The sequence below is a fragment of the Psittacula echo genome (genome assembly GCF_963264785.1).
Source record: "Psittacula echo genome assembly, chromosome: 5".
Lineage (NCBI taxonomy): Eukaryota > Metazoa > Chordata > Aves > Psittaciformes > Psittacidae > Psittacula > Psittacula echo.
Window position 1 is genome coordinate 2024429 of NC_137739.1, and position 26206 is coordinate 2050634.

Genomic DNA, 26206 nt, shown 5'->3' on the forward strand with positions numbered 1-26206 from the left:
AGTGACTCCCTGAAGCTCAGATGATGCCTCTGCAATAGGTTCGGCCTCAAGCCCCTGAAGGCCCCTCCAGCAAATCCCTGTGTTGTCCTCTTTCTGCATAAAGGGTTGAACTCCAGCTTAAGCTTCCCATCTGTGTGGTGTTGTATCTGGAGCCTTCCTGCCTTTATGGGTGTTTCCATGGCAGAGCTGCAAGGAGGAGGCTGTTATCCTGTGTGCATGAAGGGCACCCCATCAGACTTGCTCCCACTCAGTCATCCCAGGAGATAGAAGCACCTACAGAATTGAATTCAGCTCCCTACAAAAGATTGGTATTAATGCATGCTGTAGGCAGCAGTAACTTCAGGGTCTGCAAGACCAGAGCCTTGGAAGGGGGCAGAAATAGACTTTATAAGGGGTCTTCTTCCTATGTGAGACATGGCTCTGACCTTATCCTGCCTGACCTCTGGGCCGCATCGGTTTGTTCAGCCTGCAGATAGACTGATGGTTTGCAGAGATTCCCTCTCCTGGAAAAACACACTCCTTCTTTCTTCTGGGGTCCTGGGGAAGCTCGACTCTTATTTCGTGTTCCGATAAGTAGAAACAAGGAGCCAAAGTGGAGCAAACCCAGATGCATTAATTAAACAAACACAAACTCCACGATCCCTGCACGTCCCCAGTGTGAAGCTGGCTCTGATTTATCAAGACACATTTGGCTTGTGAAGAATGAGGCCAAATGCTTTAAGATCTACAGCTTTCAGCTCACAGGAGCCCACAGCACTTGACCTCTCTGTGCTGGCTCGTGGGCAGGCAAAGAGATGCTGCCAGCCCACGAAACAAGCCCTCCTTGTCCTCCCTGGTATGTGAGCCCACGGCCAGTGACCCGAGTGGGGCACACAGATGGCACCCCCACCCAGCAGAAACCAGCTTCTTTGCAAAGAATAACCCCTCTGTAGCGTTTCTTTTCTTTAGCTCTAAAAATAAAGCAGCAAAACAAATGGGAAGGGACACATGGAGTGGGGAGCAGGAGCTGGGAGGATGGAGAGGAGCTGGGGATCTGCCTCTGGGATTCACAGTCTGTTGCTTTAAATTTGAAACTATATCCCTAGGGGACACTTGAAGTACTCAGGAAAGGGTGAATTGCAAGCCAATTAGAAGAGTCATTATTAAGCCAATCTCCTGCTGAGGCCAAAAAGAGTTCACTCTTGTATTGTTGAGTCTTCCAGTGTATGATAAATTGCTGCAACAGCGAACAGCCCTCCTCTCCATGCCCACTGGGGAGAGGTCCAGGAACGATGGGTTACACTGCACCAAAGGAGTTTTAAATTGGAAAAATCACTCTATCTGCAAGGAGAAGCTGCCTTGGGTCGAAGTGGAGTCCTCATCTTGGAAGCTCTTTGAGACCAGGTTTGACCCACTGCTGCCAGGTACCTGGGGTGACTTCTTGTTTTCCATCATTCAGTGACAATAGCATACAGCTTGTTGTGTGATGCCAGTTGCAGAGCTTCTTCACCCAGCAGACGCATCTGGCTTTGTTGTTACTACTATTGGATCACCATCAGTGGCCTCTGGTGTGTGATTTCCTTCCCCAGAGTTAATCCGTGTTTAAATCATATGTCACAGCAGAGCAGACATGCTCTGCTACAGTCCAGAAACTGCTCAGGCCCTGCAGCACGTTAGTTTAGAAACTTACACTGAGCCTTATTTGTAAGCCAATAATGCAATGGTCAGGGCTGGTGCCTAAGTCTGGGATTTGTTGTGCAAGTGCTATAATGTGCAGTAAAGCATTTGGCTAAGATCAAAATACCATAACAAGCTGGAAAGCCACTTTCTCCATTGGCAGTGCCCAAGGTAGGGGTGTTTCCTTTGTATGGCTGATACGGGTAAACCCATGGGATAAATGAGGCTGTGTTTGTTTCTAGCTCAGAATGCCCCTGCTAATCCTGGCTGGAGAAACCTGGAGACTGCTTGGGCAGTAAAAAGGCTGACTGCCACTTTCACATTTTGCTGCATGAAATTGGTGGTTGTTTCTACTCAGAATTGGGCTTCCTGCAGTGTTGGGTTTATTTGCCTAACACAGCTGCTATCAGACCTATTGTTAAGGGGATAGTTCATATTTGAATATATACTGATAATTGGGAAGGCTCAAATCACTGCATACATTCTGCATTTCGATTTCAGTGATTTCTGAGCCTGTTCACTCTCTCAAGCGTGCTGCAGTTGTGGTTTGTTCACAAGCAGAGCTAGTAATTGCAGTTTCATATGGAAGGGAAGGCATCAGAATTCAATAACGAGTATTTGATGGAAGGAGAATACCAGTAAGACAGAGGTCATAAAAATACCATACACAAACCCAGCTGTTTAGCCATTTCCTCCATTGCTCATCACTGCAATCTCTGCTGGCTGAATGATTTCCTTTCTGTTTAAAGGAAGAGAAAGGACCAGGCAACTGAAAAGAAACTAAGCCCTAAAGTGAATGCAAAAGGTTCCCAACTAAAACAGCATTCTTTTCTTGCAAGTTGCATAATGTTGATGGACACTATAAAAACACAGGCCATGGCTAACTGCAACTGTTTTGTCTGCTCACGTTTACACTATATTGAGATGTTTCTAAGCAGAAGGTTCTGTTACCCTGATGAGTGGTAAATAGGTGGGGTCTTCTTCAATTGGCTCCAAATTTAGCTTGACCTCTAGGTCAAGTGGTTAATTAGGGGCTGTCAGCTCAGCAAGGTTCCTGTGAAGTTGCTTTAAGCTGTACTTAAGAGCTCCAAACCTCAAGCCAGGTTTGCTTCGTGCAAAGGCAATTTGGGGATGTGCTGCTGCTCCCTGCAAGGGCTGCCGGAGCCGCATCAACTGTGCAGCTAGCTGCAAGGATGCTGCAGATGCAGCTCTGCTGTTGCAGGGATTGCTGCAGATGCAGCCCTGAGGCATTGGTTGGGATGCAAGCATGGTCCTGGGCTCAGCACAAGGGGAGGGTGACACATTCCCAAGGTCAGGTGGGTATGTAACCTTCCTTTTAGCTCTATTCCGATGGTCTTTTTCACTTCTGCCTAAACTGCAGGGCCCAGAGGATGGACTGAACGTGCCGTCTATCCTTCCCCCCCCCCCCCCGCTCTGCGGCCATGAATTTCCACGCTGCTCCTTAGGCAAGGGGTGATTTGGAGTCCCCTGAACAATCATCAGGAAGGAAGACAATAACGATTTTAAATGAAAATAGTTACAAGTGAGGAGTGGCCGTGCCAAGAGGTAATTCATTTCAGACTGCCTGTCTTGCAGCTATTTGCCAATTCCTTCAGCATGTAATCTTCCCATTTCCTACAGGCGAGCTCTTTTCTGCACACTTATAATTAGGTGTGTTTTTTTCTCCCCTCTCCCCCTAACCTCAGGCTCCAGACTTGCAGCTTCCGAAAGGAGCTCACGTCCCATTAATTATTTTCTCTTTATTACCCTGTTTTGCAGGGGAGAAGGGAGTTGGGGAAGGTGATTGCACAGAGTCAGAGGGAAGTGTTTTGGCTGCAGCATCCTGGAGCAGTTTGGGAAGGAGATGGGAGCCAGCAAAGCAGTTGCAAAGGGTTGGGGGCCTGACTGAGCTGAGATGTGCCCAGTAGCATCAGGGAGGAGTGGGAGAGAGCTTTGCCGTGGGAACAGGCAGGCCGGGGAGGCTTTCGGCTGCAGAGCTGATTGCTTGACTTCGCCCAGCAGAAACATCGAGCAGAGGCGGTTTCCCCTTTATTGCTTTGGGGATTTGATGTGATTACATACATTAACTTGTGGCTTTTCTCTTGTAATTGCTGGTTACTTCCTATAAATGTGTCTGCATGGATATACATACTCATACGCATATATATGCACACACATACATGGATATGTCTGTATATAGAAATGTACGGATTATAATTGGACTTCTCACACCTTAAAGCAGGTCCTATCAAACACCAGCTACCAGGATTCTGAAAATATGCCCTGGGTGGTCTGGGGAATGCCACAAAATTTATCTGCCTCTTTCTTACCTATTTGCTTTAGCATCTGAGCTCCACGTTTGCAGGCCCCTGGGTAAGGGATAAAGTCACGACCATTGTCTCATGGGTGCCTGGGTGGAGGGAAGGGATGAAGGCTCAAATGATGCTCGCTTCCTGAGCAGAGGCAGCAGGAACTGATGCCCGACCTTCCCCAGGTTTGTATATGAGGTGGTGTGGGATGCATGCCAGGTTACAAGGAATCGGGGTTTTCAAGATTTGAAAGTAATTGCTTCTGGTTTGTATCCAGAGAGTATTCCTTCAGTTTCATAAAATACATATTGTAGGAGGTGCGAGAGAAATTATGAGTTGGTTGTTATGGGGGAAGAGGACCAGGTTTAGGTGATGCTCATTGTGTATATAGAATCATAGAATAGTTAGGGTTGAGAAGGACCTTAAGAATATAGCTTGAAAGGGAGAACTGAAACATGTGCATAGCTGAGCTGGGGTCAAAAGATACCTGCTTGGCTTGAGGGAGGTAATGAGGGTGAGACACGTGGCCCCAATTTACTCATGAAGGAAAGAGGCCAGTTACACTCTGCTTTGCCCTACTCAATGTTATAAAGATCAGAAGAGCATTTTGCATGAAAGCAGCCTGAAAAAAACCTGAAAATACATTTATCTTATTCAATAAAATTCCATTGTCTGATGTATCCTGAAGATGGAGAGGAGAGTGAAAGGAGAATGAGCAGCTGCTTGTTCGTATTTGTTTGCACTGGTTTTATATGATATCAGTTCCATTCTTCAGGGGTTCTACAGCTCACCCACAGGGGCAAGAAAGGATTTGTTCCTGACCCTTTTAGCATGATTTAGCTTCTGGGTTTGAGATTTTCTTCCTTTTTCTTTTCTTTTATTTCCTCAGAAACAGTGGAAATTGGCCACAGCTCGAAACAGGATGTTGAGCAAAGCTCACACTCTGCTCCTGGTGGTATTAAAATCTCTTGGATGCCTGGTGGATAGATCATCCCTCCATGCTCTGGGTTAAACAAACTGATTTAGGGTGCAGAAATAACTTCTCTCAGGTCACAAGGGTGAGGCCTTTGGCGCATGCATGGGATCACTGTGGATTTCCCCCAGCAAATTCCTTGCTATTGCAGGAAACTTGACATTAGTGATGCTCTTGCATATTACAATGGTGGGTCTGTGTGTTATAAGGTGCTGGGAGGTTTCTGTGATAGCAGTGGATGGGAGAGGTAGGAAATGGGTGCCCTGGACTAAATGCCTCTCATTTTCCTGTTAAGTCAAGGAACTGATGTGGATGTTGAGTGTGGTCTGTTGCAGTCCTTTATTCCCAGACCCTGTTGTCTTTACTTGAACTTGACAAAAAAGGGTTTCCTGAATGTCTCTCTCCTGATTTTCCCTAAATCCTGGACCTAACAGTGCCTCCTGCCCTGTCTGTGCTCTGCCTGGTTTGCTCTTCTGCACTGAGCTTCATTTCCCCCAGCAAACCTCAGCAATGTTAAGCAGCAGACCACAGTAAAACCTAAATTTGAGCTGTCTGGGTACTTAGGGAGATTTAACTCCTGCTGCCTAGGAGTGTTGTACCTGGCATTGGTGCAGAGATAACTCATCAAGCAAAATGTTAACCTAGCTGCAGCAAAAGACTTTGCCATTTAACTTATGATAAAGAAAGTCATCAGCTAATTTCAGCTGGGCTTGGAGCCTTTCAAAGAACTCACAGGGTTTCCCCCCCTCCTTTACTCTTAAGGAAAAGTAGTAAAAAGGACAATTCAGGCTAGAGTTGAATGAAACCCCACAGATCTCCCAATTTAATCTGTGTCACAGGATCTCTTCTTCCCCGCGCAGCAACAGCCTGTTTGGGGACCGGCTGAGGCTCGTACCACGGCACAGCTTGGCTCCGGTGAGGTTTTGACAGGCTCCAAGGATTAGGCAGCAAAGTTTGCCCTGGGGAGCCGTCGCCACAGAGCAGAGTGCAGCAGCTCCTTCTGCTCGTGGTCTTTTTGCAAGACAAACAGCATTGGCTGATTGTGGCACTTGTGCCGTGACAGGGCTCAAAGGGGAACTGCTCCACAGCTGGAAGGAGCCATCATCCCATGAGCTGTAAATCAAAACCCCTTGAAACACAGGGCAGCGTGTTTCTGGAGGGAGTTCTGCACGTGATTGTGGCCACAGAGAAAAAGCCTGGGTGTACTAAGGAGAGCCCAAAACTAGTGTCTGCTCTGTATGCTCCTGAGGCTAGGAAATCTTCCCATGTAACACTGGGATACAGCAGGTAGTGAGGCAGAGGATTACAAACCTGCCAAAAAGAATGTTGGTGTTCAAAAGCCATTAAAACTTATTAAAGTGAATGCGGATTTCACAGCTGTCTCTGCTGAATGACTTACAAGATGCCAGCTGTCATTTGGGTGGTCTTTTCCTCTGGTATCTCATCTCACCCTGTCTGCTTCACCCCATTGAGCTGCAGCAGAACCCCAGGGCTTTGCAGATCCATTCTCTAACACAGAGTGTGGGGGCTGGTTTGGTATCTTTCTTTTATTATTATTAATTTATCTTATTGATAGCAGCCCTGGAGCAGAGACAATCTCGTCTTCCAGGAATCTCAGCTCAAAATCACAGCCTGTTTCCCAAGCAGTTTTTCCACCCTGGGAACTAAAGCTAATCACAGCCTTTGCAACCACCCGCTTCTCACCACGGTCCTGCCTGATAATCTCTGCTCAGCTGCATAGGACCCTGCATAGGCTCCAGGCCTGGCTGTTTCCTTCTGCTGAGACCACTATTGCCACCTGATAGCCCAAACAGTCTAACAATGCTTAAAGAAAACATGACCAAATGTATTTTAATGTCATTCCACTGAATGAATTATGCTTCAATACTGCATTACATTTCAGTTGCTGTGTCTCTGGTAGCACTGAAGGCTGTTCAATACTGAAAGGGGTCTTATAAGAGAGATGGGGACAGACTTTTTGGTAGTGCCTGTAGTGACAGGATAAGGGGGAATGGTTTTATATTAAAAGAAGGTAGATTCAGACTAGGTATAAGGCAGAAGCTCTTCCCTGTGAAGGTGCTGAGGCGCTGGCACAGGGTGCCCAGAGAAGCTGTGGCTGCCCCATCCCTGGCAGTGTTCAAGGCCAGGTTGGACACAGGGGCTTGGAGCAAGCTGCTCCAGTGGAAGGTGTCCCTGCCCGTGTACAGGGGTTGGAGCTGGAGGAGCTTTAAGGTCCCTTCCAACCCAAACCAGTCTGGGATTCTATGTTTTTTGACAGGGACCAGCAAAGAGGACTGAAGATGGAGAAAGGTTTAAAACGAGGTTGTGTGGTTTGGAAAGGAGAAAAGCAAAAGGTGTTTTGAAGCGTGTGCACGAAGCACAGGAAGAAGACTTCTTCCATGGTCTTGCAAACTTCCTATATTTAATGGGGAGCTGCCTCAAGGAAGGAGCTCCAGTGCCAGAGAGCAAATGCGGGTTCCCCAGCCCAGCACATGCTTAAACTCCTGAACCACGAGCAATTTTCATGGCGCGGTGTCATTTATCCACCCCAGCCTTGCCAGGATGACAGGGAGAGACAGAATCATTTTCTCCAGTGCAGGAGAACAGCACAGTGCTGCTCACAGTGACACATTAGTGCTTAAATCCCTTCATTCCTGCAGAATGAAATGGATACTGATGATTATTAATGGACAATAAACTTGCAGACTGGAAAGGCAAAATTCATCCGACCACGGACTGACTCGTATTTACAAATATGTCAGCCCAATGGAAAACTGCTGCTGAAATCATATCACTTACTGGTGTTTCTGAGTAAATGTTCTTGAATAGTGTTTTAAGGAATTCTGTTTTAGGGAAAAGCCTGATCTTCTTATGGTAAGGAGGCTAAATTGTTCTTGGTATCAAAGGGTTAACAATGCTTGGGGTTGGTTGCTGCTTCTTTACGGTACTTGAAATATTCTGATTGAAACAATGTTCAAAGAAGATTTGGGAATTCAATTAAATGGCAATTTCCAAGTAAAAGTGCTGATTTATTTTTTTTTCCAAATTCCAAAATTTCTTGGGAGTAAATAAAATGTTTGAATTAGTAGTTTTTATTTTAAATGTCACTGGGTTTTCTTGCACCGTTCAGAGCACATCCATTTAGAAGTTTCTGTGCTATTTATTTGGCTTTTCTGACTTTGACTTTTATTATTATTATTATTATTATTATTATTTTTGGAAATATTTTTATTTTGGGATTTAAATACAACCTCCCCACTTCGAAATACTGGAATTTCCAGTAAACTGAGCTGCTCTTTTTGAGTCACTTTGGCTGATAACTGCACGTGTTACAAGCCTACAGTGGGGCACAATAACCATACTCTGCTCATGGGCTTGTCCCTTTAAGTTTGTGTGGAGTTTGCTCTGGAGTTTGATCCCTACGAGCTAATTCCCATGCAGAACAATCCACTCAGCCCTGCTATTCCAGTAATGGATGGAAGAGTGTTCACAGCAGTGACAAATAGGTGGTCTTTGGGTAGGACTGTTTAGGGGTTGTTCAAGCAGATTAGAGGCCATCAGCTTGGTCAATGTTTTCACTTCATTCCGAGGTGTCTGATCTCCACCACTGCAGATATTCCAAGGGCAGGGAATTGCTTTTGTTCTAGTTAATTGCTGAACTGCTTTCTGTGCAGCTGACACATTTCAGGCCACCACTGTGCACCAAGGAGATGCCCTCACCAGCTGTTAGACAGGGAATTGAGAAGGACATTTACCATGGCCCAGGCTTTCTGCCTTCCTAGGAAGGAAAAAGAGTGTTTTGGATGGATTCCAGTGAGACACTCTCCTGCAGTTCCCCCCTCAAGGATGGCTGATGACCAAGCCTGACCCATTCTACACTTAGCTGACAGATAGTTACAGACAGCAAAAAAAGGCAGATGGCTGAGAAGGGGAAACCTTTTACAGCCTGGGATTAGTGTCCTCTGGCCAGCTGGCTGTTTGTGCATACTTTATTCTGACAACTTTGAAATGTAGCATAATTTATGTGTTTGATGGACCAGAACCGGCTCTGGGAGCATCCAGAGTCTTCCATCATGCTAAGAGCGGAATAGCTGATGCAGACGTTAGAAGTGACTGTTTGTCCAGAAACCTCCGCTGCCTTTTCAGAGTGCATCTGAAGATCTCAGATGAATTTAACACTATTCAGGTCCTACCTTTCTCCTCCCCACTCCTGAGGCATCCCCCAAAGCCCTCTGCACAGCTCTGCTTAGCTGGGCTTGCACCAGTTAAAGAAGCTTGCTGTGTTATTCCTAGATCTGATCTTGTGTTTCTCTTGCTTGCTTCCAAAAGCTTAACCAGGTCTGAATCTTCCTAAGAAAACCTGCTCTTGTGAGGTACCCAGCTGACTTCATAGGCTCTGGATGGCTGAAAGGAGAGCCAGAGGTGGACAGACCCTTGGGTGCTCCTGCAGCCCAAACTCCATCCAACCTGGTGGAAGTTGCCGCTTCCACAGTGCATTTTCATGGTTTTCTTGCGTTGCAGCAGTATCTCAGAGGAGCCCCCCAAGCCCCAGGGAACGCTTACACTGAGCATTTAAGATTCAGCTCCAACATGAGGCTAGACATGAAGAGCTCAGCCCACGTAGGAGCCAGAGCAACCTCCTGGGGTGCGTGTTACAAGAGCCTTCCCTCTTTGCCAATCCGCAGAGGTCAGGAGCTGTCACAGCCAGCAGCTGCAGAGCCTGTGCTCTCTGGTTCAAGCTGTTACAGCTTTTAACTGAGACGTGGATTTACCAGGGATGAGAAAAATGAGCTTCAGCTCTCCCGTTAACTATATCCTCTTGCTCCCTTGGCAGCTTGCTCAGTCAGCTGCTGCCCACCGGCTCCAGCCACAGTGCCAGGACTCTGATATTACTGTGATTCCTACAACCCCACCACACTGGATCCTGCATCTGAAGGGGCCGTCTCTGTGCTGGTATCACACTAAGAGCAATAGCTTTCTGCAGGGCTGAGCTCTTCCTACCAGCTTCAGCATCATGCAGTCCTAGCAGTGAAGCAGGGTCTACTCATGGGCAGAGTTTAGCTCATGAAGGTGTTACCTGCTTTGTGTTGGTCTCATCCTGCTCTGAGGAGCAGATATGTCAGGTGCTTTGGCTCCTTCCATTCCTTCTCATTCTGCTTGCAAAGGGGTGATGTTGTGATGAGAAAGTGTCTGCAGGTCTTTTGCAAGGAAAATGCTGGGCATCTCCCTCCTGGCCAGGCAGGGTGCTGGTTGTTTTGGCTCTAGATTTAGGCCTAGATGTGCCTAAATACAGCCTTATTTCTTCTTCATACCCTAAAGTTCCTGAGAATTAGAAAGAAATAGCACATGAAAAGGTGGATGCGCAGTCCTGGCTACAGGGTCTGAGCCTTAACAGGCAGCAATCACGCACGCTTTGATGCACATAACTTTTGATACCATGTGTTTTGCATTTCAGCTTTTGCATTCAAGCCTCTTCTCTCTCCATCCCACAAGCATTCAGGAAAGATACAACAAAAATAGCAAGTTTAAGCCAGTCCCTTTGGCTATGCAATACGAGCATCTTAGCAAACAGTTGATATCTATATACTTTGTCATTCCTTCATTAACTCAGGTTATCAATCAATTTCCTTTAGGAGAGCAGCCTGGCAGAGAGATACAAGCAGGTACAGAAGGAAAACCAGGATGAGTGATGTTCGACGCCCAGGTCCTTTCCCTAAGGCCAGAGCTGAATACCTCTGGTCTTAGTGCATGAATAAATTCCCCCACAGGAGCTTCCTGCCAGGCAGTTGCTATCGAAGTAAAGAGAAGATGAAAACAGAACCATGTTTGTCCCTGGTTTGTTCTCCTCCTCCTTCTTCATACGGCTGTAACCCAAATAACTGGCCTGGAACCAGCATTTTCCAAGTGGATGGGTTATCTGCGCTTGATCTGCCCACCTGCACTCAGGCCACTTTTGGTGATGGATGCATCCTGTCTCCCCAGCTGGCTGTTCTGTGCTGATTTCCCATGTCCTGGCTGCGGCTCAGCTCTTCCATTTGCCTCCAGTTCTGCTCCCCTGCAGCACTGGAGCGGATGCTGCTGCAAGGATGCCCCCACTTTGGGGATTTACCTCCTTGTTTTTCAGAACCAGATGGTCTCTGGCCTTTCGTTTATCCCCTTGACCCCAGCAGCCTCCTCTTCTACAGCCTTCCTTGGTGCTCCTTGAGTCCCTTCTAGCCTCTGAAGGGACTGCTCCTTTCCTTGTGTCCTCTGAGCCCTCCTTGGCTCTCTCCTTACAGTGGTTCCCACCACCCCACTGCTTGGGATGCAGATACATCTCCAGCCCTTCTGACACTGGGGTGAAGCAGAGGTAGCTCCTTCCAGCTGGCACCTCAAGTGTTAATCCAAGGCCAGAAAACCAGGGCTGATTTCTTTTATTTCTGAGGATCTTTTGGCCTTCTTTTTTTTTCCCCCTTGTTTTGGTGTTTTTTTGAGCTGTTAAGTGACATCTGAATGGGAGATATGAATATCGAAATGATTCCTTGCTGAAAGCTGCAGAAAAGCCACAACCCTCAGATCAAACAAGTTTTTGTGCCACAGCAAAATTAAATCCTTGTGATTTCCATATTCTTCAGTCAACAGGCTGGCGCCCAAATCGTTGCCATAGCTACTGAAGTACGGGCTGTCAGGAGCAGGGAGACACGCTGTCCGAGGGTTAAGGAGCTGTTTAATTATTCAACCCAATAGCTGGCAAGCACTCCACATTGACAAAGGGGGGTCTCCTGTGATCTCCGGCTGGATGGATCACTTTAACCCGTTCTCCTCCCTCCCTGCCACATTCCCTGATGAAAGGGAGAGAAAACTGGATTTATTTCCCTTTTGATTCGGAGAAAACTCCAGGAACTCACCAACAAAGTTTTCTTTCCCTTGTTCCCCATTACTTACATTCCTCTGTCAAACTTGCTGGACACTGTGTGAGTCAAGGAGTGTAAAATGGGATAACCCATTCCTTTTGATACCCATCCTCAGGCTGTGCCTCAGTTTCCCCACTTCCCCTGCAGAGATCCCATCTCTGGGACATTCTGGCTCTTCCCAAGCTGACCCATTTGATACGTGCTGTGGCGTGGACATGATCTTGGGGCATTAATCCTCCTTGGATACTTGAGGAGCTTGGCACAAGGGCTGCTGGAAAATGCAAAGTACAATTGCAAAGCCCCGGCTGAGCAGCAGAGGATGGTGTTTGCTGCCTCCACAACCTCCCTGGGATGGTTTGTCTCAGGTTTGCATGTACAGCATATTGGGACCATGGGCTGCTTTCTCCTAATGTGCGAAAATGAAAATACTTGGAAAAACCCCAACAGTGCTGGTCAAGACTCCCTCATTAAGGAGAGTTGTGTTTTCAGACACCTTCCTCTCTTTTCAGCTCTCCCTTTACTATTTAACTCTAGCGAAACCCATGCTCTCATACAAACTCCGGGGCTTTTTCTATCTGGAAATCATATTAAACACATTGCCTGGCCAAGCTCCTTTGCCAAGCTGATTACTGTGTTGTCCTCTGATCCGAAAACACTGGGGGTAAGGTAAGGTAACGGTGCAAAATCCACCACTTAGTCATTGCCGGACATGAGAAACTGCTTTGGTTATCAAAGAAATATGTTGAAAGTGGACACTGATAGCCCCTGGGGGTCCAGCTACCTGGCTGGTGCCAACAGAAAGAGACAGATTAATGAGGTCTATGGCCAGTTGCTTCTGTGCTCTTTTCTTAACCTTGGTATTTCAGAGGACTTCCAGACAGATGAAGGACAGCGCCTGGTTAATCATTTATCCATCTGCATATCCAGCCTCTCTTTTCATCGTCTTTTCTGGCCTCAGAGGAAAAATTAACATATTTATTTTCTGGTTTCTCCCCCACAATCCTACGGAAGCAATTTTGGTCGCAATAGGAAGTCCCGTCCCATCCAATTCAGTGGAAAAGAAAGGAAAGAAACAAGGGAAAAAAGGCAAAAGGAAGCACGCTGGAGTGATCGGGAAGGCCTGTGGGGACAGGGTGCTCCAGCCGGCCCTGGCCTGCCTTGAAGTGTTTCATGCTCCAGTGTATTTTTAGCTACTGTCACAGGGTGATTTCCTCGCTGATGGGCTCGAGGTTCATGTTGCACTGCTGCAAAGCTCACTTGCTCCAGTGCAGACCTCCAAGCTCGAGGGCTTCTGACCGCAGATTTTCATCTGGATGCTTTTCTGTTGTCAGGGGCCAAATAGCGAAGCCTTTTCTCAGCCTCTTTGCAGACCAAAGTCCCATCGCATCTGTGGCCTGACTCATCTCTAGGCACTTTCCCCCAAGCCCCACCGTGCTCCTCACCACCACCCCTGCTTTGCTGTGGCGTGCTTTGGCTTCCTGGTGATGGGGCTGTCTCCAGATGTGGCTGCAGCCTCCAGCCTTTACCCTTGTGTCCCATCACATGTAGTGCAGGATAGAAACACACAGTCGGATCTTCAGGCAAATGCTTGGACCACAGTGAAGTGTCAGCGTCGAGCCTGCTCTCCTACTTGAGCCCGTGCCTCAGTTTCCCCATCTTCACACTGCAGTGGCTTTTTATGTCTTTTCTTTTGTTGGTTCTTGACATTACATTTTGTAACTACTACTGGTCACAAAGCTGTGTGGCATTGCAACATTCCCTGTATAATATATCCTTCCTCTCTATGTTTTCCTGAAAACCCATGTCCCAGAATGATCATGAAACATTCCAAGAAGAAATGCCAAGAATTTCCTAGTAAACGTCTTGGCTCTTAAAGTCTTGGGGTTTTGTTTTTCTATAAGTAATGAAAATGAAGCATCATTTAAGGTCTTTATTGAGTCTACTAAGCTGGGTTGGATTTCGCTGCCTTCTGGTTTCCTGGGAAGGCTGACGGAGCTTGCTCTAATTTCAATCCACAAACCACCTTGGCCTCTTCTGTTGGGAAAGGGAAGATATTGGATATTCATGCAGTAAAATCTCATTCACCTGATGGGACATCAGAAACAGTGCCCAGGAGAAGGGTTCTCCTGGGCCATACTGGGATATTTGTGTAGTAATGGGGCACTTTGATTAGAGTACAGTTAAATGGAAGGTGTAGATAATATCTGTGCATCATCTCCAAAAGTCTTCTCATACAATTGTGTGCTGCCACTCGTTTTTTTGTTGGTGGCTTCTCTTTGGTTGATTTATTCTCTTTGGGGATTTATTTGGCTTCAGCTGAGCTACGGCTGCTCTGCATTGATCTGCTTCAGTTGGCCTCATTTAAATAAAATGACATTTTCATTCTGGATATTGGTGACAGGAAGAGTGATGGGGTTGTGGGGAATGCTCACAGCTGGCAGGTCCATGCTCTTCCTATACATCACCATGGGCTGAGCTACAGCGCTGGCACCAGGCAGCCTCTTGATCCTGTGTTTTCCATTGCCAAAAATGACTTTGGCTTTCGGGTGTTTTGATTTACTGCAACCTGCACTCAGAAGCATGAAAATTCTCAGTTGTAGAGGTCAGGAAAGAAAACGCCATCAGGAACTGGGTCTGTTACAGTGTTTTCTTGAGCACTGGGGTTGCTGGTAGCCTCAGTCCCTACACTCGTTCCAGTCCCAGCCCCATTGCCCACACCGATTTCTATGCCAGAAGCCTGACAAGCACTTTGGCAGTGTTTAAAGCCTTCCCAAAGTGAATGGGAAATTCCTGGTGGTGTAACAACAACCTGGAAGGTAACAACCGTCTCAATGGCTTCTTCTGCTGCCCCCAGCCAGCTGATGGGACCTCTGAGAAAGACAAGAAGTCACCTCTGCATCAGTCATTTGTCACTTGTCAGCTCCCTCCATGGATGAGCAGGTTTTTTCCAATGGCACATCAGGCTGTGAACGTGCCTCAGCCAACTATAGTTAGGGTTTTCGGGTTGGAAAAACCAGCATCACTTAAATCAAGGAGATGGGAAAAAAGCCCTTTGGATTTCACAGGAGAAGCGGGACTACCAGGCCTGTGAGCACAACAGCATGTGGCTGTGTTGAGCTTAATTTGCCTAATTGCTGCACGCTGTTAGCAACAGTTCCCATGTTTACCGGTTGAGTCAGAGCTGCTTGTTGAATCTCTAATTCAAAGGGACCTCGAGTAATAAAAACCAGCCTTGGAATAGTCTTTCTCATTAGCTACTGTTGCTTTGCTACAGCAAACATAACACTGCCTTCACTAAGCACTCTCCTATTCGGAGCAATATTGATCCTTTATGGACAAGGCTGGAAAAAAATGTGGAATTTCACATTTTTAAAAAATTTGACTTTTTCCCCCAAAAACTGTTATTTCTGGATGAGGTGCACAGGTGCAATAAGAAAGTGTACCCCCCTCCACTGCCATGGCAATGCAGTCCTGGGGTTTGTGTCTTCCCCCTTCTTCGGTGGAAGAGCCAGAGGCACCTCCAGGTTATCTCAGGGGGAGTCTTTGCAAGTGGGAAGATTCCTCCATCTCCAGAGGAATCTACATTGTGCCTTAATATCATAGAATCATAGAATAGTTACGGTTGGAAAGGACCTTAAGGTCATCAAGTTCCAATATCTTCTCATTTCTACCTTGCTCTTCAGAAGGATCTCACTGTCATTTGATGAACGTGTATGGAGAGACCTTTGTTGTGCATATGCTCAAAATGCAAATAGAGAACCTGATGGCTTTGTGACATCTATAAATTCATCCCTACCCTTTTTCCTATGGATGGGGTCAATGATGGAAGACCAATGCTGCTGGTCTGCCACAACACACCAGCAAGGGATGCTGATGGCAGCCGAGGGCATGAGTGTGGGTGCTCTGCCTGTTCTCAGGCTGATCTGGTGGTCTCTTCCCCCTTTGCCATCTTGGTATGTAGGTGACAAGAGCTAGAAGTCATTAAGCAAGGAACAGGTAACAAACACAGTTTGAGTCTGACCACATCATAGCCAACAGCTGTAAAATTCAAGAGACAAATAGATCTATCTATAAATAATGAGACCTCACTGAGCTCCAGTACATAAGGTTTCTGATCCCAGTACTTCTGCACAAATGGCTATCCTAACTTGCTGACACGCATCTCCTTAATTGACCATTATTACCACGTCTGTATCACTGGCATGCCATCTTCCCCTTTCCTTGGCATGACCTTGCTCTGTCTCACAGAGTTAAGCTAGAGAAAACTTGGTCTAATCTTGTCTGGGAAGGTACATGGGCTATTACGACACTATCTGTGAATCCAGGGCAGCAATAGGCATATATGTCAAGTTATTCAAACTACTGGGTCTATAGGGCTTAAACCACGACAGGCTCTGGCTCCCTAAATAGTTATGGGAGACAGTCAGAGACTGCTGTCACCCTCCTCCTTTTCACACATGCTAGGTTACATGTGCTGTCACACATCTTTAACTTCCACAGATGAATTCAGACTCTTTCAGCCTTAGACACCACAGCAGGTGCTTAAATCCATTATTCAAGCAGAATAACTGGGATTTATACGGCATAGAGGCAGGTATCCATCAAACAGGAATGAGAACAGTAGGGAAGGTAAAGCGGGGGGGGGGGGGGGAAGTGCTTGAAACAAGGAGATATAATTAGAAATTTGTGATTTATTTTGCTCAGAGCAAAGTCAATGGCCCTGGAAGTCTCAGCATCCCTCCAATGCAGCAGAGGGCAATGCTCAGGTGTGCACGTTTTTGTCTGAGTGACACTTGTTTCTGTGGGACCAGCTGAGATCTGAGAGCTGGTTTTCAGTCGGGAAAACCCCTTCGTGTACTGGATTGTCAGGGAGTCAGGAACTACATTAATAACACCCCGCAGACCTCGTAAAACCAGAGGGATGCTGCCAAAGGAAAAGGACTGAGCTTTACAGTCGCAAGAAGAGTGCAGGAGGAATCAAAGCTTATGATGCAATTTTGTGTGAATAAGGTCAGAACATTTTGTTTTGGCCTCGTGAGTGGGACTTTCACCACGGGACACAATGTTGAAATGATTTGACTGTTGTTTTTGCTAAAGGAGGTAAATCCCAGAATCCAGCTGCTTCATGATTCCCAGCTGAGTAAAAAGGATACAGTCCCATGAGGTGTGGGTGCAGTCAATTCCCAGTTCAGTCTGGGTAGAAGAAATACTGATCCTCAATCCCCTTCTGCTCTTACAGAAGACTGGGTGCTCTGCCTTTGAAGGTCACTCCATCACTCTTCCATTAGAAATGACCGAGGTGCATCCTCCTAATGCATCTGAAAGTCTTGCTCTGCCTTCAGCAAGAAATAAACTCCCACAGCCCCTCTGAAGAAGGTGAAGATGTACCTGAAATGCAGACCAGACAAATCCCAAATGCAGAGCTGCTCAGTACCGAAGGGAAGAGCTTCACTCACCCTTGTACCATGCCAGGGCACTAATGGAAAAAGCCTTCCAGTATCTGAAGAGAGGCTATAAGGATGCTGGGGATGAACTCTTCATTAGGGACTGTAGTGATAGGACAGGGGGTAACAGGTTAAAACTGAAACAGGCGAAGTTTATATTGGATATAAGGAAGAAGTTCTTTATTGTTAGGGTGGTGAGGCACTGGAATGGGTTTCCCAATGAAGTTATGAATGCTCCATCCCAGGCAGTGTTCAAGGCCAGGTTGGACAGAGCCTTGGGTGCCATGGTTTAGTGTGAGGTGTCCCTGCCCATGGCAGGGGGGTTGGAACTGGATGATGTTAAGGTCCTTTCCAACCCTAACTACTCTATGGTTCTACAAATACAGCTCTTTACTCAGCAGTACGACTTAATTTCAGGAGCAAAAAATGAGCTCATGGGGACTGCTAGTCTCCCTCTCGCTCCTCATGGTCCTGGGAATGGGTAAGGGCAGGTTGGACTCATGCTGAAAGCATGAGCCAGGGAGGAAAGACAAGAAACCTGCAACAGACCTTGTCCACCAGCTGTCAGCTTTATTCCTGGAGGGAGGGTGAGCAAAGGAGCTGCACACCCAGCCCCACAGTGCTTTCTCCCCATGCCCAGCTTGGTCCAGCTCCATCCTGCTCTTCATCTCTGGGAAAAGGATGAGTGACAGTCTGACACCAATGCATCATGGTGGCTATTTCTCATATAGTGATTTAACATCATACCTTCTGCTAAGTGCTCTGTTAAACATGCTCTAATTCCTGCAGTGCCTTCTGCACCTTGAGTTTGAAGTGGTGGGATGGACAAGGAGGTTAGGCCTTCACTAATATGCAACTCCTCCTGCCTGTGTGTATTTCAACATCCCATATCAGGACCAAAGTTGGCAAGTGTCTTTTGAAGTGCAGATGTCTTGGAAAAGCAATGATACACAGAATTCTGTTTAAATGATAGTTAATAAAAGGAAAACAACTTTAGGAAATACATGTAAACCGTCCCTAATCATAACCAGGAAATCAACTTTGCTAGCGAGGGGCTACGCATGTGTCTAACTGAGGCTCGGGGTCGGAACAGAAGAGATGTAGAAGGAATCAATTTTTACCATGTTATGCTGAGCCTTATGCTGACAGACACAAGCCAGCTGCCAGCGTAGTGCTTAAGGCATAACCTGACCAAACTGCTCTAAACTTCTGGGCCAAGATCCACTGGCAGGACACCTGCAGCTCCAGGGAGCTCCATCCTCCTGGAAACAAGAAGTGAATGCAAGGGGTTAGTGGCATCATCTGAGTAGGAAAAGATGTCCTGGATGTGATCATGCTTGTGGATGTGGCCTCTGGGAATTCTGTTGGAGGAACCTACTGGTTTCTCTACCCTCGGTGTCATCTCATTTAGTGACAATGCCAAATTGTGGCTTCTGGCTCTGGACCTCCCAGCTTCCAGCTCTTCAGCCTGACAGCACCGCTGTTGTGCTTCTGCATCCTCTCATGCAAGAGCAATGCCAGTGAATGCAGGCAGTTCGACTCACTAACCCTCTTCCCCTATTAATTCTTCTTTCTCAAAGGGCTTTCTGATCTTCAGAAAGAGCTGAGGGCAAGGAGACCCCATCCACCACTTTGGCTAACCACACCTCCCGAAAGCACACAGAGCACTCAGCTCCTGAGATACCACTGTGATTACTTAAAGAGATGCCAGTAACATGGCAAAGTACCCAAAAGAGGAAACCTGAAGCATTCAAGCAGATACCATGGTTTAAAAAACCAATCTGGTCAAAAGTCATCAAAATACCATGCAGCATAATGCAACAGGCTTGTTCTGCAAGCAGGGATCTAGTTCAGATATATTCTATAGGACTCTATGCACTCATGCATATATAAATGTTGAGATCAGGACCGGATGGTGTTTTTTATTTAGTTTCATGCTTTGTTAACTTCTCTAAATTACGTGGAACGCTCTATTTTTTTTTTTTTAATACCCAAACTTCTGCCTGTTCCCAATTACCAAAATGAAAAAAAGAAGAGAAAGAAAAAGAAAGAGTCAAGCCTGTGGAACAAGCTGGCACCGCAACCGAGCAGTCGTCAGCTACACAATGCATCCTTCCCTCGTGGAAACATCAGGAACATTGGAGACTGGAGAGATGGAGGAGTTAAGGCACGTGGTTGCAGGCAGCAGAGGAAGACACTGACAAGGATAGAGGAGGTCTTGGGGATTTCAGAAACCCTGAAGGGAATGTCAGAGATATTTGGGTGATAATCATCCCTGTTTGCTGGTTTGGGTACTTGGAGAATTTACATTGCCTTGGAAAAACAAGAAAGCAAATCCTGCAGTGCTGTTCTTTGGGGAGGGGGGATAGTTTGCTAAATCTCAATAGATACAAACCAAAGCTTCAGACTCTGTCAGAGGCTTACCTTGAACAGGAAAACTGGAGCTAAGCAGAGCCTTGAATGGCTCAGGACACGCAGTTTGTTCTGCTTTTGTGACTTTATCCAGCGTCCAAGGTTGCTTTTTAATATGACAATTGAAGATGGTTTTTATTCAATTATTGCATTAGTGGGAGTCTGAAGCAGGCTCATGATCGCCAGGGTTATTGCTGTATGAGTTAATGTTCACACCCCTTTTGGGTGTCCCAGAGGAGTGCTGCAGGCTTACGGCCAAATCTTATTTTGACTTGGATCCCAGTGTGCAAGCCAACTGTTTCTGCATTTCATTTCTGTCATATCCTGTACATTAAAACACCATTAATTCAAACCTTTTGTTTCTAAGAACAACTGTGCTGTAAAACAGCAATAAAAAGCTGCCGAAGTCCTCTTAAACCAGTGTAATATCATGTTCATTCACGCAAACTGGGACGTAAAGATGAAAAAACCCCACAAACATACTTTTTTTTGGTCAAAAACACACTACAAATAATATCTGTTTCCTTTGCAATGGGATGTGGGAGGATGAATCCGAGCGCAGGTTTCTCTCCATGACCGTGGGATTACACAGCATCTTCTCCCCCTCTCCCCCCAGTTTTAACCATTAAATAAAGAGTAATCTGTTAAAAGATTTTCATGTGCTGTTGTGAAATGCATTAACCCCAGACTTGTGATGTAAGTTGCTCTGTACTACTTGCATTGGCTTCTCGGTGGTAACATGAGAGCCCACTTCAGCTTTATTCTTACCTAATTGCTTGGTGATTCAATGAGGTCTCAGAATGGAGAGGAAGACTGGACTCAGCGAGGTCCCAGCATATGCTTGCCTCATGGTGAGCACCAAGGAGACACCTTCGGAGGCACGTTCCCTGGTCTGACCACAGCTAGGAGCCAGGAATCAGACATGCAGTCATGAGTCCAACAGCTTCCCCATCTCCATGTGGATCCTGTTACTTTTATCTGGCTTGTTGCAGGGTTTAATTAGAGATGCAGAAAAGGCAGTGAAGGGTGTTTTCCATGAACTGAGTAGGGATTTGTACCAGAATTACTCCAAGCATCCCCTTCTCCCTAAAAACTCCCCAGGACCTGGACGCGTGTGCAGCCAGAGCCAGAAGGGAGCAAAGACTGCCCAGACCTTGCTTTATTTCCGGGGATGGACGGGCACAGCCACCTCCCCACCCCGGACACTGTAGCTGGGAAAAGCACTGCATGAAGCCAGCTGTGTCCCTTGTCACAGAGGTGATGTGGCCAGCTTGGCACATGGCATTCATCCTCCTACAAAACAGCAGCTCCTGGGCTTTCTCTTGACCTTCTCCTGCAGAGATCTCAGCTTTTAGACTTGTGGTCAAGCTAACAGGGAGTTTCAAACAGTGTGATATGCTTTCCTGCTCCACCCAAGTGGGATCTGCTTCCTTGGCTTCCCAAGGCTCTGGATGAGCTGAATTTATAACCAATTTCCTCTCTTCATAGTGCATTTGGGATTATGATGATTATTGTTATGGCCAAGTGACAGGAAACAGGCACCCTTAGGTGGGGTTCCTCATTCCCACTTGCAGGGACTAAGTGCAGGGTTAGGCTCCTAAACCAGAGCAACTGAGTTGCCCATCCCTTGGGGCAATATCCCATGCAGGTAAAGTAGTCCTGGAGCTTTTCAGGCTGCCATCAGCTTCGGTGCATGGGCAAGTGTATCTTGCACATCCCTTATTTCTCCAGAGCTGGGGACTTTTGGCAGTCTGCATTTAATGCTTATGAAACAAGAAGTCAGAAACTGGAAGGAGGAATTAGGAAGCAATGTCCAGCAATGGTGCTGGGAGAGTGTCTTTGGCACCAGACACCCAAAAGCCATGAAGGGCACAGGAGCAGCACTGAGCCTCTCTCAGGCTGGATTTAGAAGTGCCTCCAAGTAAGTTTAAACACTCTAACAAAGAAATAGACACCGAAACATCAAGACTGCATGACTCAGCTTGTGCCCCTGGATCAACTTGCTGTTGAGGAGCTGGGACGCCCTTGCAGACAGGTTAGAGTCCTTCATTGCACACACTCTGTCTTTCATTTCAGGGCTGACCAGGCAATATTGTCAGCGGAACTAAAAGCACTCTAAATCCAAGCTCCATGTTGCTCAAAGTCAGCTCAGAAAGAAAGAAAGGGGAAACAAACCAATCCAATACCACCAGGAGAGAGGGAAGGATCTTTTCCCAGGCCACAAAGATACCAGACGAATTTATGAACTGGTGGTTAAACCACTGCTTATGGAGTCCAAGATACACCATGAAACAAGCTTAAATATATAAATGAGCTACGTTTTGGGTAGGATATTTTGCTCCCATTTGCTATAGCATTGTCTCTAAAATATCCCAAATCACATCCTGATTGTTCTTTCTCTGCTCCCTGGCTTAAAAGCCTTGTTTTGGCTCTTGCTGCAAGGAATAATGTAACGGAGAAGGGGAGGGAAAAAGAATCTCTGTCAGCTGCTAAACATATAAACCTGCAGATTTATTTAGTTGTAATAATCCCTGAAGGAGAAACATATTCAATACTTCATCATCTGAGAAACTGCCCACATCTGTTCGGAGACAGCAACAGGCGGTCAGGAGCATGTGCCAGCAGCAGCTCGGAGGCAACCTGTTGCTGCTGCCCTCCCTCCCTCCTGCTTCTGAACCCTCTCAACTTGCCTGTACCCTCAGAGATGGTTCTAGATACTTCCCTTCTTCATGGAACACGCTCTGCTTCAATGCAAGCTCTCCTCGGCCGCTGAAGTGCTGATGGGGAAATATCCTGGGACAGCCCAGAACGGCAAGGAGCTCTCGAAGAAACCCTTGGACTGCTGAGCATCCTCCCCAGGGACCCTCCAGCCAACACCATGTGTTTCGGGCTCGTTGCAGGGTTGGTTGCAGCTCGCTGGGCTGTTGGCCGTGTTCATTAAAAACCTCATCCATCACCGCTTGCACTTGGCCGGCAACGTGGGAGTGTCGGGGAGGCAGGACCATTTGGCTCCTCTGCTTTGGGGGTGAAGTGACCTTTTCTTGGGCATGAGCCACTTCTACATTTGAAGCCGGGATGTGAACACAGCCGGATGATCGTCTGCTGCACGGGAAGAGAATGGGCTGCAGGATAGGGCTGCTGGGGGACGGATGGGGGCTAGTAGCCAAGGTGTCAGCGTTAATGAGAGCCCAGGAGAAATTAAGGGATGACCAGGGAGTTAGGCAAGTGCATGTCTCACAGAACAGGAAGTCCATCTCTCCTCTCCATCTCTGGGATGCAAAGGGGTCCATGGGTCCAGAAGACAGCGTTCAGAGATGCACCACCCCATGCTCTGCCCCTCTGGACTCTGTCCTTCCCACACCCATGGGCTGCAACAAACCATGTCTGAAGCTCAACTCTTCTTCATGTGAGGCTGAAGAGAAGCAAGTGTTGCTTGTTAGCTCCTGAGCAGCTGGACCTGGAGCCATCGAAGCAGCTGCTTTGTACTTTGGTTTCCAAAACTTTGGTTGCCACATGCCCTTTATGCTCCTGCGATGTTATCAACAAGCAGGGCCATGTCCAATTGATATGTGTTATCCTGCAGAGCTGAGCTCGACTATTTCCAATGCGTCATTCACGGTGATTTTGTTCCCTCTAAGCTTTTAATTTCTTCATTAACAGAAGCACAGAAGTAGTTTTCAATTGCTCCAAACTCAATTGCATTGAAGCAGAGTTGCTTTTGGCTTGCAAACTCAGTTTGTTTTCCTTGGAAAAAATGGATCCTGTTTATTTAATTTTCCTCACACAAAACAAAATATGTGGGTGGAGGAAATGGGGCAGATTGGAAAATACTTTGACTGATAAAAAACAAGCGTTTCAACATTATAAGCTTTTAGATCTGTAACTAAAGCCATAAGAAAGTCATTAGTAAATAGTTACCGCAGATATCTGCAACTGCAAGCATAGGTTGGAAATGCTGATAAATTACCACTGTTCTGTGCTATCTGCTGGAAGATGGAGACTACATATCATAGCAACTGGATTTGCACAGACACTGGGGGATATTAAACAGGGAAACTACAGGTTGATTAAATGAATGTGTTGATGCATACTCTATAGTTGATGGGAAAACATGTTTCACTCATCTGCAGAAAGCAAACACCAAATCCTGATGTATTTCCTGGAAACCACACATCAGAAATCAAAGGAGTTTTCAGCTTCAGGTTTAAAGAAAAAATTCTTCTTGCCCAATATAAAATTTTCAGTGAAAAAAGAAAAAATAAATAAGCAAGGGACTTTTAATTTCCCATAAAATCATTCAGAGTTTTTACTGGAAGTGAAAAAGAGAAAAGTTAGATTTAGGAATAAGTATTATTTTCTTCTAAAAAAACGTGGCAGGAAGAATGACATTCTGTTGTTTTCATACAGACTTATGTAGTCATACATGTTGCAAGTTGGACAATAATACCTTCAGGGGGGTATTGTTGTGTGAAACATTGCCCTTTTTATGTAGAGACGATGCTGGCATGTGCTGTGGATGCTGTAGAACTTGCATAAGTATTTGGGTCAACATATGCGGGAGGAAAGAGGAGAAATTTGGAGCTCAGAGTCCCCATGGTGCTGCTCTGGGAGAGGAATTGTCAATCCAGGTGCCATCACATCGTGTCCATGCTGATGTCCTGCCATGGAGCGTGAAATGGGGGCTTTAGAGCTGATCTCTTGCTATGAGGTGTGTTCCACAGGCTACATCTCATTGATGCCCCCTACTTTAAGCCTGGGGCTCCACTGTGGCATCTTAGAGCATCTCCCAGACAGCAAAGTCTCGTGTGGGGTGAGATCTGCTGTGTGATGCCAGCACAAATACCCCAATAAGGGCCTCATAGGGGAAGGCTTTGGGAGCTTCAGCTTGGGAATAGATCTTGACTCCTCACCTTTGAGCTGGGATGAGTTCATTCTTCCGAACGACTTACCCACATCTCAGGTTCAGGGAATTCTTGTGTGAGTCATAGTCTGCTGAAGCGTTTTTGCTCTCTCCCCAGATACTAATATTTTGAACAAGTCTCACTCTTTATTATCTTGGAGATATAAGGGAAATATCCCACAAGGACAAAGGTAGGTCTGAACTGCATGTCAGAAAGTTTGCTGTTACGATTACATGTGATGTGTGACCAGACTGTTTGGATCTGTGGTCGGGCCCCAGAAGATGTGTGTGGTGACTGACCACATCCTCTCTGGAAGAGGAACGTTTGAGTTCATTGTGTTGGTGAAGTGCCACGGTTTGATCGTGGGGCGGCTTCATTGGAGGTGAGAGAGGGGAAAGGGGCTACTGGGGCTGAGCTGCACCCCGCACACCCGGCCATGGAGAGCAGCTCATTTGTCCAGGACGCACAGGACTCGCCGTATGGTGAATGCATCATATTTCTGTCTGCGATTTCCTGCATGGAAAAATGAGAGCCAAGAGCAACTGCTCCCACATCCCCTGGGGTGGTCCTAGCTGCGGCCGAGGCCACAGATGTGCTCATGCTTCCCCATCACTGTCCTCTCCCAGATGGCAGAGCACCATGTCTTGGAGACTGCTGGGCCATGTATCCGCTTTCTTTGGGCATCATGAGAAGTTTCTGACTTGTTTTTTATCATCAGTTCATCAAATATGTCTCTGGTGGCTCTTTGCTCAGCTGCTGGGGCAGATGTTGGTAGCTGCAGGCAGTGCTCGCACCATCCAAGTCAGGATATATCAGGAATGTGACTGAGGCTTCAGTCTCGTCTCTCTCTGTTGACTGGATGGGTCCTGCACCAAATTGGATCAAACTAGACATCTAAATAGTCTAAAGATAGCAAGAGGCATTGCATCTGCTGGCAGGAAGCCTATGGTGTGGTTTGTGGAAGGGTTCTGTGAGACTTTGCAAACACTTGGTTTGGTGACCAGATACTGTTGTGGCATTTCCTTGGAAAACTGCAAGCTCTGGCAACAGTGCTGAAGCCTTTGTCTGTGGTGTATGTGTGGTGGTGGCTTTCTGTCCATTTTCTGCAGCTTTCTCCAGCTGCCTGACCTGAACATGCATCATGGATGGTGCAAGCTGGTTGCAGATACAGCACAGTCCCAATCCCACGATCTGAGCAACCTGCTTCAAGCTTTCACCATACTTTACAAACTGATTTTGATAGAGGAACCCTTTTGGTGCTGTTTCTTCTTCTTTATCTGTCAGGTTCATACTGCGTATCTTGGGGCAGTATTGGCCTATGTTGCACAAGGTCTGTTTACGCAGGAATTAGTGTGCTGCTGCTGTTAATGACAATGGTATTAACTGTGTTTGCTCCAGCAGCAGCTGTTAAGCTGTGCTAAGAAGGCAAGCAGCATCAGGCAGATGCCAGAGTAACACACTTGTCCCTATTCTCATTCTCAGTTTGGCTGGGTTATAGCAAAACTGAGCTTTGCTGCATGCCACCGAAACCGGGTCTTGCAGACATGCTCTTAGACCTAACTTAGAAATATCCTCCTTGTCTAATCGTGATGCAATGTTTCAACCACTGCACACACTG